Here is a 12590-nt window from a genome sequence, read left to right as displayed (position 1 = left end):
CTCACATTAGAATTCCACACTGTTGGTTCATGCTTTTGCAGAAACATAAATTGTAAAGTTTTCTTTCTGGACAACATTTGTGTTCCATTATTCTTCTTAAAAAAGTCAGTCTAGGACAACAGTTTATACAGTTAATAATAGTATATGAACTATTATGTATTTAGCTTGTGAAGATAACTTTGTTTTTCAATTTATTTAGGAAGGAACTCAAGTAGAACTGTATCTACCATTTACACACTGTATTTTAGCATATACTCTGTCTCTCTGGTGTTCAGGAACACTAAACACTCAGTCTCCTTTACAAAAACAAAACAAAAATAAACCAATCTTATTTCAATTGCTTGTGTTTCTGATAAAGTATGTTTATGTCTAAATTCAGTGCTAAAAATTGACCTTATCCTATTTAAGAACATTTGTGTTCTATATGCTATCACCTTCAAAATAATGATGATAATAATAATGATTAAACAACAACAAAAACAACAACAAAACAAATAAACAAACAAAAACCTTCCAGAGAGTAGTATGTTTACTGTGAGATTAGAGACTCAATGAGATTAAATAAAACATATGATAAAATTTTTGGAAAGAAAAAATCAGTAACACATTTCTGGGCTGTTCTGCAAAAGAATTATTAAACATTTACTGAGGTATAATTAGCCAAAGGAAATTTAAACTAATAGCCATTTTCTATTCATAGTTTTGTCAGTGGATAATTATAAAATGTACAGGTGGTGTCATACATGAGCCTTAAGGTGTCTTGCATGTCTTACTTGGTCTAACACAAACAGGATTTTTCCTATTAACCATGGAAGAGTCAAAATTCTGTGCATAGGCATGTAATATTTGTACCTTAAATTGATATTTAAACTTGATCAATGTATTTTAACCTTTTGATTTGTACTAGCTTAAAATTTGCTGTCTTTACAACAGATGCCTGATTCTACTGTACAATAGGAACAAGTAACATCTAAATACTTTTTCATGCATTTTGCTGCTTCTAGACATATCAGTGCATTTGCATGATAAAACATCCCAGCCTTCTCAATGATGATTTCATATGAAAAATTTATTTTCATATGATTTTTGTCAGTTATTCTTCAATCATTTTTAGCTAGGATTTCTTACCAATGATTAAGAAAAGTGAAATTTTAGGCTATCAGAACAATGTTTTAAACTTCAAGAATGTTGTTATTTTTTTTTCCCTAGCTTTACTTTACTAGCTTTTACTGTTAGTTACATCCTATCAGAATAAATGCATTCTAATCCCAAAAAATATCCGTAGTTTTTATAACGTGACAGCTTACATTGACATCTCTGTAAATTCGTTGTGGAGAAAAAGTTTAAACACTTTGGGATTGAGACCCTATTTACTTATCTGTCAGGGAATTCAGTATTCCCCAAAAGGGTAGTGCCATTCTTATAAAGCCAACTTGCTTACAGTTATCTAGTTTGTGAAAGTACTTGTTACTTGATAAATCTCTTCCTTTCATTTATGTTTCAGGAAATGAAACAGATAGATCTATCCACAGTTGGTTGATTAGCCTTTTTATTTTCTTGCCTACTGCACCTGTTTTTTGCTTGCTTGTTTCTCAGTTTCTGTGAAGCATTTATGAATGCTGTCTTTCATAAGCCTGCTGGCAAGTCAGCAACAAGTTCTGCTACAAGTACAGTATTTTAGAAAAGCTCATCTAGTATGTGGAATTTAACAGTGCCTTTCAAATTATTCTTTGTACTGGAGAAATCTAAAGTAGAGAAAAAACTTATAAATTGTGAACACCTCCTTAAAAGGTATGCTACAATATAAATTGAACTAATAATAAAGCTAGAAACAAACAGCACTGTGCATTTAAATTGGGCTCTGGCAATTGTGGAACAATTTTTTTTCCTTCATATTCCATTTTGGGCATCAGTTTCACTAACAGCATTTTTGTAATAAAACTAAATTTATGAACTCACAACATAGCTTTTTTTTCTTTTTTTATTTGATAGACAAATGTTATAAATACCACTTTGATTAACATGGATATAGCATCAGAATGTACATCATGGATGTTACCTCTTACCTTTATAAACACACTAGTAGTGGGAGTGGCAATAGTACTGGCAGTGATGGTGGTAGTAGCTTCTGAGTTCAAGGTTTGTGAAGCTGTGAGGGTGCCTGAGAGGTGTTTTGGGCTGCTCAGACTGTGTGTATAGGCAACTTCTCTCGTAGACAGACAAGTCATAGCTGAGTGGTGCCTGAAACCCTGATGGCATTCTCTGCTAACAGTATCACAGAATCAGAGGGATTAGAAGGAGTCTCTAGAGATCATCTAATCCAAACCTATGATAAAGTTGATTCCTTCATAGGAATATGTCCAGAGAAGGGGACTCCACAAATTTTCTATGCAGCTTGTTCCAGTGATCTGCCATCTTTAAGGTTAAAAAAAAAAACTTTTTGCTCATATTCATGTGGAACTTCCTGTGTTCCAGTTTGTGCCCTTTGGTCCTTGTTCTGTCATGGGGCTAGACTGAAAAGAGCCTCACCACATCCATTTGATTTCCACCCGTTATATATCTATAACCAACTGTAAGATCTCTCTTCAGTCTTCCCAGGTTAAACAGTCCCAGGCAGCTTAACCTTTCCTCATGAAAGAAATGCTTCAGGTCCCTATTCATCTTCATAAACATACACTGGACACTCTCTAGAACTTACCTGTATTCTTTGAACTGGGGAGCCCAAAACACAACACAATACTCAAAATATGGCCTCACCAGGACAGAGCAGAGTCTGCCATATTGGTTAATCATGATTTCCCATTTGTCAACTCCTGTTAGCTACTACTGATAACCTTCTACTCTTCCATTTACTTGGAGATGACATCCAGAATTAAGTTGTTCCAACACCTTCTCAGGGATGAAGATGAGGCTGACTGACCTGTAGTTTCCCTGGTCCTCTTTGTCCTTTTTGAAGACTAGTGTGACAGTGGCTGTTCTCCACTCCTCAGGCACTTCTCCTATTCTCCATGATGTTTCAAAGATGATAGTGGTTCATCAGTCACTTCTGTTAGTTCCCTTAGAACTTGTGGGTGCATCCTGTTGGGTTATGTGGATTTCTGTACACCAACTTTGTTTAGATGATCACTAACCAATTCTTCCTTGATCAAGGAGAAGTCTTCCTTTATGCAGACTCTCTAATTTTCAGCATCTGAGATTCCTGAGGGCTAGACTTAGCAGTAAAGAAAGAAGCAAAGAAGGTATTCAGCATATCTGTTTTCTCTGTGTCCTCTGTTACCATCATATTCTCATCATTCAGAAACAGGCCAACATTCTACCTAGTCTTTCTTTTGCTATTGACATACTTAAAGAAGCCTTTCTTCTTCTCCATGACCTCCCTCACCAGAATTAATTCCATGTGGGCATTAGCCTTCCTCACCTGATCCCTCTAGCCCTGACAGCTTTCCTATTTTCTTCTCATGTGGCCAGGTAGCACATTAAACACTATTTTGTAATATGGCAGCAAGTAGGCATAGGCATTGTAATCACCCACCAGGAAGTGGTGCCCTCTGGTTCTGGTCTTCCATTACCCTGTAAAACTAAAGCAACCACTTGGACAGAACACTAGATGTTCCATGTGACCACCCAGTTTTCAGGTTACACATATATGAGGAGTTACTCCCCGAGTGAAGGGGAGAGCATACACACCTGTGTGAGGTGTGCCCAGGTAGGTTAGTAGCTCTGCCTTCTGATAAAGCTTCAGGAAGAGTTACAGAAACTGAGAGGTATTTGGGAGTCCAAGAAGATGGCAGATCAATGGAGACTCTGTCCTCTCTAATATGTACTTGACAATCTATTGTGGCTGCTACTGAAGTTGGTCCAGTATCTGATCTGCATCAGTATAAAGGATACAACTTGAAAGATACCAAGAATGAGAGCCTTGCATAGGGATCTAGATCAGCAGTAGCAATAAATTCAATGAGTAAATGCCAGGTTCAGCGCCTATGATGGAGTAATGCTGAATACTGGTACAGACTAGGAGATGAGTATCAGGAGAACTAAAGAGAAAGTTATTTGGAAATGCTGTTTGACATCAGGCTCAGAATGAGATAATGGTGCTCTCTGGCAGACAAGACTAAAACTGCATTCTGGGATGCATTAAACATAGCATTGCCAGTCTATCAAAAGAGGTGGTTTGCCTATATTTAGCAATAGCATGGGCTCACTTCTGGCCTTACAGTTTTGGTCTCCACAATTTAAAAAGGATATTAAAATAATTGAGTTCTTCCAGATTAGGTTAACAATGCTTGTAAAAGAACTGGAAAATATCTCATGTGAGAAGAGCCTGAGAACAGTTGTTTTGTCTAGTTTGGAGAAAGGGAGGCTGAGAGGCAATTTCTCTCTGCAACTTCCTAATAATAGGAAGTGGAGTGGGAGATACCCATCTCTTCTCCCTGATAACCAGTCATAAGATGCAAAATATGGCACCAAGTTGTGCCAGGGAAGATTCTGACTAGATACGTGGAAAAATTTCTATTCTGTAAGCCTAGATTCTAGGCTTCTGTTCTGTTCAAGAGGCATTTGAATAATGATCTGAAAAATATCCTTTACCTTTTTTTTTTTTTTTCTTTTTTTTAGCCCAGAAGTGATCAGGCAATTGGACTTGACCTTTACATGTCTCTTATAATAGAAATGTTCTGATTTCTAATTATAATTTCTATAATACTTTCACATACCGTTAGTGTGTCTTTGAAAAATCCACCTTTACCTCAGTTCTGTCTGAAATGCATGGATGTATGTGGACCTTTTAAAAGTGATAGTAATAATCTGAATATATATATGTGTACAGATACACATATACATACATATGCAGAGAATGCATTACAGAGAAATACAACCGAAAGTAGTCAGCTAGTCATCATCTACTTCCATATTCCAACTATGTTTAAACCCAGAATGTGCTTATCTAGTGTTTTTAGGTAGTTCTTGAGTGCTTCATTCCTTCATTAGCCTTGCAAGTACAAGATTTTTTGTTAACTCAGATATGAGCCTTTGTGCTGTACTTAAACAACTCTTTGTTAGTTCATTTCTCCTTTCCACGATTTACTGCATACTTCAAGAATGCCTTCTCTTCCTTAAATAACCAACAGCAGTTCAGTCAGTCCTTTGTTCTAGGTTGTATTTATAGACCTTTTAACCTTTTTCATCATGTTTTCAATGGGCCTTCTTTCCTTCTTAAAATAGAATTTCTAAAAATGAACTCTGTTTTAGAATAGACTTTCCTGGTTCTCGGTTGAGAGGAGGAATTATTTTCTCACTTTCACACTTTTTTCTACCTATCAGTCCATGCATATTGTCCAGTTCGTCTTCTGAAAACAAATGTGGGGTTTTTCTTTTTTGTTTGTTTGTTTTTTTAATGAATATTGTTAAGTTTCTGTGCCACTGTTTCTGTGTAACCCTTAAAGAGTTGCCTAGTATCTTCCTACTTATATTGCATTTATGAATTGATTATATCTGCTCTTGTGTTTTATCTAATACTTGCTCTGTTGAATTGTATCCTATTTTAATGGCAGTTTTTTCAGCATCTCATTTATAATTAGACCTGTGTTTGTTAATATACATAGTCCCTTCCAGCTGTGTGTTAAATAAAGATAAGTGTACTTTTTTTCCTACATCCAAGGTTCAAGTCAAGACTGGGTTTCATATCATCAAGCTATGTGGTCAGGCACCAGCATATCTTTAAACACTAAAGCTTTTCCATCCAAGATTCATCAAGTGCCAAGACATTACTGGCTGTGCAGATTATTTGCTATATGCGAGTAAAGGATACAGATAACATACTGACTTTTAAACAAAGCTATTTTTCATATTATTTTCCTTAACAAGTTGCTTAGACGATTTTGGCTTCTCCTAGGGTAACATTTCTCTCTTTTCCTTTTTTTTTTTTTTTTTTTTTCCTCTTTTCTTTATATTTTCCTCTTCTTGCACATTAAAATCCTAAGTGCAGTTCACATGAAATAACTATAAGTACAGAATTCTGCATTTTCTTTCAGGAACAAAACAATGATCAAATAAGATATACTGAAGTACAGAAGTACAGATAGGTTGCATTTTTCCTAGACAAAAAGTGGAAAATAATGTCTGTTCTTACATCTTCAGTGATAAATGCCTGTACTTTCTGGTTAGTCATGATTTTGAGTTTGATAATTGACACTGCGGTGCATTAGAGAAAATCTCATTAATGCAGAACTAATGTAACTGAAATACCATCTGAAAATTGAATGTGGTATTGTTTATATTGGCAGTAAAATTAAATTCTTCAGACATAAGAAGTTTTATTTAAAATCCACTCATTAAAAATCACTATTTTCAAGAGCTTAAATGTGGATGTGATTGTGTTGCCCTCAGAAATTCCTGTTGTTACATATTGCAGATTTCTGAAGTTAAAGAAATCTGTTATATCATAATGCTAAAGAATTTCAAATAAAAGCTTACATTCAAGTAGCTTAAAGAGCATGCAATCTCTTAAGTAACTGAGTACAATATGAAAAATGTTCCTTTTCTTAAATCAAGTGAAAAGTAATTATGAATAAATGTAATTGCTAGTTACAGAGATAACTCAGAAAAAAATCCTCAGAACCATAATGTTTTGAATTTATTTTAAAGCAACAACAACCAAAGCCTCACTGATGTTATTTTGTGTTTTATATTTTGTGAATGACTAACTTAAACAAGGCTGGAGAAAAGTATCTGAAAAAACCTGTATTCACTGCTTCTTGCGTGTTGACATACATGTCATATCTCAGCGTAATGTTAGCCAAAAAGAGAAATTAAGCTTATAAAGAATGTACTAAGTTCAAAAATTACAACATTCTCATGTTGTAGCATTAATTGAAGAATATGCTATAAACTAGAATATCTAAAATACAATTTGAATGTTTTTGCAATACTTTCATAAAAACAAGTACATTAAAGTAAAAGTCTACCACTGAGTGAGGATACATCTGTGCAAATAGACACGTAAAACTTCAAAAATACATCCATTTTAGTTTAATAATGTCTTCAGCTAGCACAATTTTTTACTAAACAATATGGGCAGTGCTTACTACCTAGGAGGTCTGGCTCATATCCTCAACCTACCTTTACATAGTTTGGAAATAAGAAAGATAGGAATTGGGTTGTTATTAAAATATTAAAGATATCTGCAAATTCCCATAAGATCTCAAAAGGATCATGTAGGACCTACATATTAGCAGAACATTAATGTTATTATGAAGCCTACTTCAAAGGTAATGCCTCACATTCTATTTGCTGTCCCACAACATCAGAGGTGAATGTTGATGGTATGGCAGCAGAAATTAATGTCAAGCAAGTGTTGATGAGTGTCAGTGGCTGGCACTTTTTTCGGTATGGAAGGTTTCAATGACACATTTTTACTTCATATACTCTTCCATGTCAGATACTGCTTTGTCAGACTGCTCCTGTGCTGCTATTCGTCAGACAGCAACAAGATATAACAGAATATTGGTAGGAAGGATCAACTCCTACTACCTTATCAGCAACACTTGCCTTTGATGTTGTGAGCCAACATAAAATAGTTTACTTTAGTAAATAATATTTTGTAAAATAGTTTTTTTTAATACATTACTTTCAGATCAGTCCTCATAGTATCCAGAAATAATTTCTGAATAGCAGCAGTTGTCTTATGTAAACAGCTATATTTTTATAAGTAACAACACAAAAAGCTAGTTAATTGCACAAAAGCTGAACTTTTTATTAAAAAAAAAAAAAAAGAAGAAAAGAAAGAAAACAAAATAAAAACAATAAATTATTATTTGTTGTTTTCACAGTGAACACAAACTTCCAGTTAGGATTTATCAGCAAAAAGGAGACATTTAAAAATAAAAATTCTGCAAAAGTTAGTAACCAGAAAGCTACAGCAAACAAAATGACTCATTACAAAAACAAGAACTATCATTTCACTTTTTGAATCTCAGAAAATTGATACATTTTGGACCTGCTTGCTGGTAAACCTTTAGTATATTATGCAGCATGCTAAAATGTTTCCATTTTTCTGCACTTATTATACATATTAATCCTCTACATCTGTGTATACATATGTTTCATAGATTTTTAAAATTATCTGTGGAAGAAATGTGATGTAAAATATTATCAAAACTGTGAAAAATATTCCATTACTAATTTTATTCTTTTATCTGTTGCCACTTGCTTAACCATATACCTATACCTATACCTATACATATATATATTTCCTTTTCTCCCATTTTAGTCACTTCTCAGTAAATGCCCTTAAAAATACCTCTCAGAATTTATTTGGAAATTGAATCTGGTTGACTTTATGTTTTAATTTTATACTTTTTTCTTGGAAATCTATAAAAATTAACTTTTTGTTTTATTTATTGATCTCATTTTTAATATTCATGTACTCAGAATACAGTGGATACATATATAGTTTTTATAGCCTGCATAGCTTTAATCAGCTTTCTCATACTGAAGCTATTCCTTATTTGTAATCACGATAATACGTTGCTAATTATGCTTTCATAGTTTTGGCGGTGATGATAGATTATTATTATTATTATTATTATTATTATTATTATTATTATTATTATTATTATTATTATTATTATTAATAATAATAATAATAATAATAATAATAATGGATTTCTCTAACCATCTTCTACAACTGACACAATCTCTGTTTATTTAAATATTAGTTTTACTATGTTTACTATGTTCAGCATTTAGGACTCCACAGGAGAAAATATTTTCTTCAGTATTTTCAGAGGTGATTTTTATATTAAATCATTTTTTATTACTTTCCCTGAATTTATTTTTCTTTACAATTTACAGTACATATGTATATCATACATATATATCATTCTTATTCATGGTTTCTCAATGTGAACTTGCATTAATTATGTGTTCTTCACATCTCTGTCACATTTATGGCAGAATAGGTTTCAGTGTTTTAAGTCTTTTATAATTACAAGGGAAAGAGATAAACTGACACCTCAAGAGTTTACATTTTAACTAATGTGAGGCAAGGTTATTTTTTTTACAAAGGAATCTCTTTTTTGACACCAGTGGCTTTTTAATTTTAAAAAATGACACTTGTTTTTAAATTTATATGTCAGAATTTTGTCTCCTATGGATATATATAAAAGCCCATTAACTAAAATGGTCGTCTATTTTAAATAAGTTAAAAATAGATATGCATTAAACTTCAGCTATTCAAAATTGGATATTATATAAGCCAGCAAAAAACTCTAATTCCACAAAGAATATTCCTCATTTCTGACCTTTGATCATCCTCATTTTGTGATGCCCTACACATCCTTTTGCAAGTTTTATAGCTGCATCTTTTCAGCTATATCAGTCATCTCTAATTAGCTAAATTAATTGCTATAGTTTCCACGTTGTTTCCTTTTTTCTTACTAATCTGAACGATAAAATTCATTGGCATCTCTAAAGTTAATAGCAATACTCATAAATTCTGAAGAGCAGATTGACATTATGATATTGCAAAAATTCACATTTTTCTATCTCCCACCAAGAGCTGCCACCATGCTTGGAGGACAGTGAAAAACCTATGAGTAACTTTTTATCTTTTACAAGTAAAATTTTCTTTTTTTTCTTTTTTTTTCTTTTTTTTTTTTTTTTTGTGTGTGATTATAATATAACTGAATCCAGATGTAGTACTGTAAGCAAACTGTGTTTTTCAAACAAACATAGTGATTTATAAATGTATTTTACGGCTCTGTTGCTATTGTCATTGAGTCAGTAAATTAACTGCCCTTGGATTTAAAGGAGTGAGTTCAGTAGACATTTATGTCCATAAGCTGTTAGTATATATTTAATAATATTTGTTTTTAAAGACGTTAGACATTCATGTCTCTATGCTTATGCATTTCCAAATTCTATATAAAATATTCAGAAGCACAGTCAGAACTAATCTTCATACACATATATTATCCACAGAGGAACAATAATCTAATTCATGCTTTTAAAACAGTACCAAAATAAAAATAAACCAAATTCTAGATGAGCCAAAGTGAACCAAAACTGGGAAGTAAACCTACCAATAATTCATCTGTCAAACTGCATATAATGTGTTAATGTTCCTTTGAAAATGTAAGTTAATATTTCTCAGGTCATGTTTACTTCAATTTTTTTTTTATTATTTTTTTTTTTTGGCAGAGGTAAATAACGTGACAAATTTTGGAAATTCTTAATCAATTTTTCATCTTTCTTAGTTGAAAATGCGGAGCATAGAGCTAAATTCAACTGAAATCTTTCATTTTTTTATTTGATTAGCAGATGGTTAGTAAACATTCCTATGTTTGGTTAACAGTTTTGCAGCATTCAGTTTCTCAGTAAGCTTTGCTCGTGTTAAATGGATTTACTTGTATGAAGAACTTCATAAAACTTCTCAGTCAGTACTTCCAAAATTCAGTGAAATAGTTTGTTTTTTCAGCTACTTTACTTTCTCCTTCAAGTGCTGTAAGAATCATCACAGAATCATAAAAAAGATTTTGTAGTTTGGTGAATTACCTTGTGAGCAACTTCTTGAATTCAGAAGGATGGACAAATAACATCTTAAATATACAGGAAATATTTACAGTTTTCAATAAATAAAACAGAGAGTTTAAGTAGACCACTGATGTCTAGGAGAGATCTTCAAATAATCTCTAAAAGCTAACAAAAATTCATATTAGTTTTACAGGTATACACTACACTGCTTATATTTGGCATCTAGTCCAAAGACTTCAGTGGTTAAGAAAGTCTTCATATGACCATAGGCAGAGTTAAGAAACTTGTGATGCCTGTGGAGATAAAGACAACCAGTAATGTTGTAAAAGAAAAATGGTAATATTAAACAAGAAAATACAGTATTGATGTTTAGAAGTAGATAAATTTATGGATAAAGAAATAAAATGTAGGTATGTTATGATATTTCTGTAACACAGCAGAACATTAGTTTCAGTTACTGGGCAGAAAGTAGTCTGATATTGTTGTATTAGGCGTAAGCGGCTTCGGGTTGTGACGCGTTAGGAACTTTCTCCTTGGGATAAGGACTAATGGCGTGTGCAGTCCTGGTGGGCACACTTACGTGATAAATCCTGACGTGTGTAGCTTTAGTGGACGATAATCATAGAATATATAAGTGTGTATCAGCTTCAATAAAATTGTCTTTTGCTGTTCACCACATTGGTGTCACCTCAGTGATTGGCCAAGCTGCAGTCTTTAAGGGAAAAAGACACTAGAAGTCTACATGATATGCACCAAAAAAGTATCAATTAGATCAGTTTCTCAGTCACCTGAAAAATGCAATGAAATCATTCAAATAATACTACAGTCATTAAAATTTTAGAATTGCACTTTTTCTCCTTTTAACTCAAAAAAGTTTCGGTATCAGCTCAGAACATTTAATGACCTTATGTTGCTATTCATGTGGTGTTTAAATTTATCAGAGACACTGATGGTAGGATCAAGTGCACATTCAACAAGCTTATGTAAGATGTCAAGCTGTGTGGTGCAATCAACATGCCTGAGGGATGAGATGCCATTCAAAGAATTATAGACAGGCTCAAGAAGTGGGCCTGGGTGAACTGAATAAGATTCAATAAATCAAAATGCAAGATTTTGCACCTGGGTTGTGGCAACTCCTGCTATCTGTACTGTACAAGCTCAGAGATGTAAGGATGAAATACACTGTGCTGAAAAGGACTTAGGGGTACTGGTAGTAAGCTGGACATGAGCCAACAGTGTGCCCTCACAGCCTGTAAAGCCAGCAGTATCCTGGACTGCATCCAAAGAAGCACGGTCATTAGGTTTCAGAAGGTGATCGTTTCCCTCTCCTCTGCACTTGTGAGATCTCACCTGGAGTACTATGTACAGATATAGTACTCACCTGGAGTACTATGTACAGATCATCAGTAGATGAGGGCATGGTTCTGTCAAGAGTATGTGCAGAAGAGGGCCATATAGAAGTTCTAAGGGTTGGAATACCTCCCCTGAATGGAGTGAGAGAGCTGGGGCTTATGACCCTGGAGAAGACTCCAGAGAGACCCAAGAGCAGACTTTCAGTATCTAAAGAGAGGCTATAAGAAAAGCACAGACTCTTTAGCAGGGTCTGTTCTGATAGGTCAAGGGGGAAATGGTTAAACAGGGTCAGCTTTACCAGGAGCTGCAAAAGTTACATTCAGGAGGTTTTTTTTTGTTTGTTTTGTTTTGTTTTGTTTTCTCTTAGGGAATAAGTTGTGTGCTTCCATTCTGAACAAAATTCTTTCTGGTGGTTAATGGGGAAAAAAAGCCAAACCAATGTGATTTTGTAGTAAAAATTAAACAGTTTCTGTCCTTTGAGTTATTTGTGATTCTAGATGCAACATAAAATGAATAATGCTCTTGGTCTCAGTGGCTGGCTTTGTTGTGTTTTGTTGTTTTTATTTATTTATTTATTTATTTGGTGTTGTTTTTTTATTTTGTTTTCATTTTCGTGATTTGCTACTGTAAATAAACATACAGACTTCAATTTGTAACTAAATGTCATTTGTAAACTTTAAAAATGGATAGCACTATTTTGAATA

The 12590-nt window shown here is 33.5% G+C and overlaps 1 protein-coding gene across 6 annotated transcripts in view; it reads left to right on the top strand.

Moving 5' to 3' along the window:
- CSMD3 (CUB and Sushi multiple domains 3) overlaps nt 1–12590 on the top strand; it is a 467721-nt gene that overhangs the window by 206186 nt on the left and 248945 nt on the right. The window lies entirely within an intron of this gene.

The sequence above is a fragment of the Coturnix japonica genome, chromosome 2, assembly GCF_001577835.2.
Source record: "Coturnix japonica isolate 7356 chromosome 2, Coturnix japonica 2.1, whole genome shotgun sequence".
Lineage (NCBI taxonomy): Eukaryota > Metazoa > Chordata > Aves > Galliformes > Phasianidae > Coturnix > Coturnix japonica.
The sequence above is the reverse complement of the archived record's forward strand: the minus strand, read 5'-3'. Positions and strand labels throughout refer to the sequence as shown.